Below are 6,000 nucleotides of genomic sequence, written 5' to 3' on the forward strand. Positions count from 1 at the left end.
GTAGTTCAAATGGCCAAGAACTAGACCCTTTCGCACCCTCTAACCCACACAAATGTAGAGAGAGAGGGAGATATATAGAGAGAGAGTGGTATATATATGATATATATATGATTTTCTAACCCTTGAAATGGGGGCAGAGGCCCTCAATTCATAGAGAAGATGAAGGCTTGAAGCTTCTAAGGGAAGCTAGGCAAAAGGGTCAAGGGGGTAAAGCTTCTCTTAGAAGCTTGGAGCAAAAGGGCCAAGCTTCTTGGAGAAGCTAGGCAAAGGGGTCAAGCTTCTCTTAGAACCTTGTACAAAAGGTGCAAAATGTGCAAGCTTCTCTTGGAACCATAGAAGGGTTCAAGCTTCTTGGAGTAGCTTTTAGCAAAGGTTCAAAAGGTTCAAGCTTCCCCAAGAAGCAAAAACCGAAGGTCCAAAAGGTTCAGGCTTCCTCAAGACGCTAGAAGCAAGGGTTCAAAAGGTTCAAAAGGTTCAAGCCTCCTCAAGAAGCTAGAGCTAAGGGTTCAAAGGGTTCAAGCTTCCACAAGAAGCTAAAACAGGGGTTCAAAAGGTTCAAACCCTCTCAAGAGAAGGGCTCGGCCAGAAAAAGTGGCCGATTGACCAAAATCAGTGGCCGGCCGACCAAACAGAGTGCCGACCGGCCAAACATTTGGCCGATGGAAACAAAACGCAGCCGGTGGCCTCAAGACATGGCCGGTGATGTGTGGGGATGGCCATCAAGCCACTCCCTGCCCCTCAAAGTCAAAACACATGTGTTTGGTGGAAAACCAAACACAAAATAGTCGAGTCGAGAGATCCTGAGGCAAGGCGCGTAGCCGAGACCTTCGGGAACTCAAGACGAACACAAACAAGGACGGCCACCGAGTGTTCAAACGGTGACGGCCAGGTCTTGAGGACGGTCAAAAATGGGGTGTCTACAGTTGCCCCTCTTTGACAGAACTCGAAAGTCATAAGAATGACGGGAGTGAGTGTCAAAGCCCAGAGACAACCCATTTTTGACAAGGCCGAAGACTTAGACAAAGCATACAAGCAGCAGACAAAGATATGCGCCCGAGGGCAGGGGCAAAATGCAAGACAATGCACGAAGCCGAGCATAACTTATGATCATGCAAGAAACATAGGGACGTATCCCGGTGTTTTGGAAAGGTATAAGCATTGGAACTTATTCCAAATGCTCTTAACCAAAGAGGGGGAAACATAGGGACATATCCCGGTGTAGTTCAAATGGCCAAGAACTAGACCCTTTTGCACCCTTTAACCCACACAAATGTAGAGAGAGAGGGAGATATATAGAGAGAGAGTGATATATATATGATATATATCAGATTTTCTAACCCTTGAAATGGGGGAGAGGCCCTTGATTCATAGAGAAGATGAAGGCTTGAAGCTTCTAAGGGAAGCTAGGCAAAAGGGTCAAGGGGGTAAAGCTTCTCTTAGAAGCTTGGAGCAAAAGGGCCAAGTTTCTTGGAGAAGCTAGGCAAAGGGGTCAAGCTTCTCTTAGAACCTTGTGCAAAAGGTGCACAATGTGCAAGCTTCTCTTCGAACCTTAGAATGGTTCAAGCTTCTTGGAGAAGCTTTTAGCAAAGGTTCAAATGGTTCAAGCTTTCCCAAGAAGCTAAAATCGAGGGTCCAAAAGGTTCAGGCTTCCTCAAGAAGCTAGAAGCAAGGGTTCAAAAGGTTCAAAAGGTTCAAGGCGCGTTGCCGAGACCTCCGGGAACTCAAGACGAACACAAACAAGGACGACCACCGAATGTTCAAACGGTGACGGCCAGGTCTTGAGGAAGGTCAAAAATGGGGTGTCTACAGTTGCCCCTCTTTGACAGAACTCGAAAGTCATAAGAATGACGAGAGTGAGTGTCAAAGCCCAGAGACGACCCATTTTTGACAAGGCCGAAGACTTAGACAAAGCATACAAGCAGCAGACAAAGATATGCGCCCGAGGGCAGCGGCAAAATGCAAGACAATGCACGAAGCCGAGCATAACTTATGATCATGCAAGAAACATAGGGACGTATCCGGTGTTTCGGAAAGGTATAAGCATTGGAACGTATTCCAATTGCTCTTAACCAAAGAGGGGAAACATAGGGACATATCCCGGTGTAGTTCAAATGGCCAAGAACTAGGCCCTTTTGCACCCTCTAACCCACACAAATGTAGAGAGAGATGGAGATACATAGAGAGAGAGTGATATATATATGATATATATCAGATTTTCTAACCCTTGAAATGGGGGAGAGGCCCTCGATTCATAGAGAAGATGAAGGCTTGAAGCTTCTAAGGGAAGCTAGGCAAAAGGGTCAAGGGGGTCAAGCTTCTCTTAGAAGCTTGGAGCAAAAGGGCCAAGCTTTTTGGAGAAGCTAGGCAAAGGGGTCAAGCTTCTCTTAGAACCTTGTGCAAAGGGTGCAAAATGTGCAAGCTTCTCTAGGAACCTTAAAAGGGTTCAAGCTTCTTGGAGAAGCTTTTAGCAAAGGTTCAAAAGGTTCAAGCTTCCCCAAGAAGCTAAAATCGAGGGTCCAAAAGGTTCAGGCTTCCTCAAGAAGCTAGAAGCAAGGGTTCAAAGGGTTCAAGCTTCCTCAACAAGCTAGAGCTAAGGGTTCAAAGGGTTCAAGGTTCCACAAGAAGCTAAAATAGTGGTTCAAAAGGTTCAAACCCTCTCAAGAGAAGGGCTCGGCCAGAAAAAGTGGCCGATTGACCAAAATCGGTGGCCGGCCAACCAAACAGAGTGCCGACCGGCCAAACATTTAGCCGATGGAGACAAAACACAGCCGGTGGCCTCAAGACATGGCCGGTGATGTGTAGGGATGGCCATCAAGCCACTCCCTGGCCCTCAAAGGGAAAACACAAGTGTTTGGTGGAAAACCAAACACAAAACAGTCGAGTCGAGAGATCCTGAGGCAAGGCGCGTAGCCGAGACCTCCGGGAACTCAAGACGAACACAAACAAGGACGACCACCGAATGTTCAAACGGTGACGGCCAGGTCTTGAGGACGGTCAAAAATGGGGTGTCTACAGTTGCCCCTCTTTGACAGAACTCGAAAGCCATAGGAATGACCGGAGTGAGTGTCGAAGCCCAGAGACGACCCATTTTTGACAAGGCCGAAGACTTAGACAAAGCATACAAGCAGCAGACAAAGATATGCGCCTGAGGGCAGCGGCAAAATGCAAGACAATGCACGAAGCTGAGCATAACTTATGATCATGCAAGAAACATAGGGACGTATCCCGGTGTTTCGGAAAGGTATAAGCATTGGAACGTATTCCAAATGCTCTTAACCAAAGAGGGGGAAACATAGGGACATATCCCGGTGTAGGTCAAATGGCCAAGAACTAGGCCCTTTTGCACCCTCTAACCCACACAAATGTAGAGAGAGAGGGAGATATATAGAGAGAGAGTGATATATATATGATATATATCAGATTTTCTAACCCTTGAAATGAGGGGAGAGGCCCTCGATTCATAGAGAAGATGAAGGCTTGAAGCTTCTAAGGGAAGCTAGGCAAAAGGGTCAGGGAGGTCAAGCTTCTCTTAGAAGCTTGGAGCAAAAGGGCCATACTCTTTGGAGAAGCTAGGCGAAGGGGTCAAGCTTCTCGTAGAACCTTGTGCAAAAGGTGTAAAATGTGCAACTTCTCTTGGAACCTTAGAAGGGTTCAAGCTTCTTGGGGAAGCTTTTAGCAAAGGTTCAAAAGGTTCAAGCTTTCCCAAGAAGTTAAAACCGAGGGTCCAAAAGGTTCAGGCTTCCTCAAGAAGCTAGAAGCAAGGGATCAAAAGGTTCAAGCTTCCTCAACAAGCTAGAGCTAAGGTTTCAAAGGGTTCAAGCTTCCACAAGAAGCTAAAACAGGGGTTCAAAAGGTTCAAACCCTCTCAAGAGAAGCGCTCGGCCAGAAAAAGTGGCCGATTGACCAAAATCAGTGGGCGGCCGACCAAACAGAGTGCCGACCGGCGAAACATTTGGCCGATGGAAACAAAACACAGCCGGTGGCCTCAAGACATGGTCGGTGATGTGTGGGGATGGCCATCAAGCCACTCCCTGCCCCTCAAAGGCAAAACACAAGTGTTTGGTGGAAAACTAAACACAAAACAGTCGAGTCGAGAGACCTTGAGGCAAGGCGTGTAGCCAAGACCTCCGGGAACTCAAGACGAACACAAACAAGGACGACCACCGAATGTTCAAACGGTGACGGCCAGGTCTAGACGGTCAAAAATGGGGTGTCTACAGTTGCCCCTGTTTGACAGAACTCGAAAGTCATAAGAATGACGGGAGTAAGTGTCAAAGCCCAGAGACGACCCATTTTTGACAAGGCCGAAGACTTAGACAATGCATACAAGCAGCAGACCAAGATATGCGCCCGAGGGCAGAGGCAAAATGCAAGACAATGCACGAAGCCGAGCATAACTTATGATCATGCAAGAAACATGGGGACATATCCTGGTGTTTCGGAATGGTATAAGCATTGGAACGTATTCCAAATGCTCTTAACCAAAGAGGGGGAAACATAGGGATATATCCCAGTGTAGTTCAAATGGCCAAGAACTAGACCCTTTTGCACCCTCTATCCCACACAAATGTAGAGAGAGAGGGAGATATATAGAGAGAGAGTGATATATATATGATATATATCAGATTTTCTAACCCTTCAAATGGGAGGAGAGGCCCTCGATTCGTAGAGAAGATGAAAGCTTGAAGCTTCTAAGGGAAGCTAGGCAAAAGGGTCAAGGGGGTCAAGCTTCTCTTAGAAGCTTGGAGCAAAAGGGCCAAGCTCCTTGGAGAAGCTAGGCAAAGGGATCAAGCTTTATTTAGAACCTTGTGCAAAAGGTGCAAAATGTGCAAGCTTCTCTTGGAACCTTAGAAGGGTTCAAGCTTCTTGGAGAAGCTTTTAGCAAAGGTTCAAAAGGTTCAAGCTTCCCCAAGAAGCTAAAACCTAGGGTCCAAAAGGTTGAAGCTTCCTCAAGAAGCTAGAAGCAAGGGTTCAAAAGGTTCAAAAGGTTCAAGCTTCCTCAAGAAGCTAGAGCTAAGGGTTCAAAGGGTTCAAGCTTCCACAAGAAGCTAAAATAGGGGTTCAAAAGGTTCAAACCCTCTCAAGAGAAGGGCTCGGCCAGAAAAAGTGTCCGATTGATCAAAATCAGTGGCCGGCCGACCAAACAGAGTGCCGACCGGCCAAACATTTGGCCAATGGAAACAAAACACAGCCGGTGGCCTCAAGACATGGCCGGTGATGTGTGGGGATGGCCATCAAGCCACTCCTTGCCCCTCAAAGGCAAAACACAAGTGTTTGGTGGAAAACCAAACACAAAACAGTCGAGTCGAGAGATCCTGAGGCAAGGCGCATAGCCGAGACCTCCGGGAACTCAAGACGAACACAAACAAGGACGATCACCGAGTGTTCAAACGGTGACGGCCAGGTCTTGAGGACGGTCAAAAATGGGGTGTCTATAGTAGCCCCTCTTTGACAGAACTCGAAAGTCATAAGAAGGACGGGAGTGAGTGTCAAAGCCCAGAGACGACCCATTTTTGACAATGCCGAAGACTTAGACAAAGCATACAAGCAGCAGACAAAGATATGCGCCCGAGGGCAGGGGCCAAATGCAATACAATGCACGAAGCCGAGCATAACTTATGATCTTGCAAGAAACATAGGGACGTAAAATGCAATTCGGACAATTAAATATTAAATTAGTGCAAGACAATTGTCACGCCCCAAAATTCGGACAATTAAATATTAAATTAGTGCTAAACCCCAATTGATATTCTATCATCCAAATTCTGGGAGTGAAACAAAAAAAACTACAATAACCAAAACCATCCACCATAAATTCATAACTAACAAATACCTCAACATTAAGGTAGCAACAACCAGTCAAAACAACTTAAATAAAGTACGGTTACAAACCATGCCAAATTATTCTAATACTAAAGTCATAATAATAATAATAATAATAATAATAATAAATACATAAACTACTAACAACCCTAAACTAAAAAAAAAAAAAAAACAAAA

The sequence above is a fragment of the Camellia sinensis genome, chromosome 8 (assembly GCF_055761805.1).
Source record: "Camellia sinensis isolate YWXY chromosome 8, ASM5576180v1, whole genome shotgun sequence".
Classification (NCBI taxonomy): Eukaryota; Viridiplantae; Streptophyta; class Magnoliopsida; order Ericales; family Theaceae; genus Camellia; species Camellia sinensis.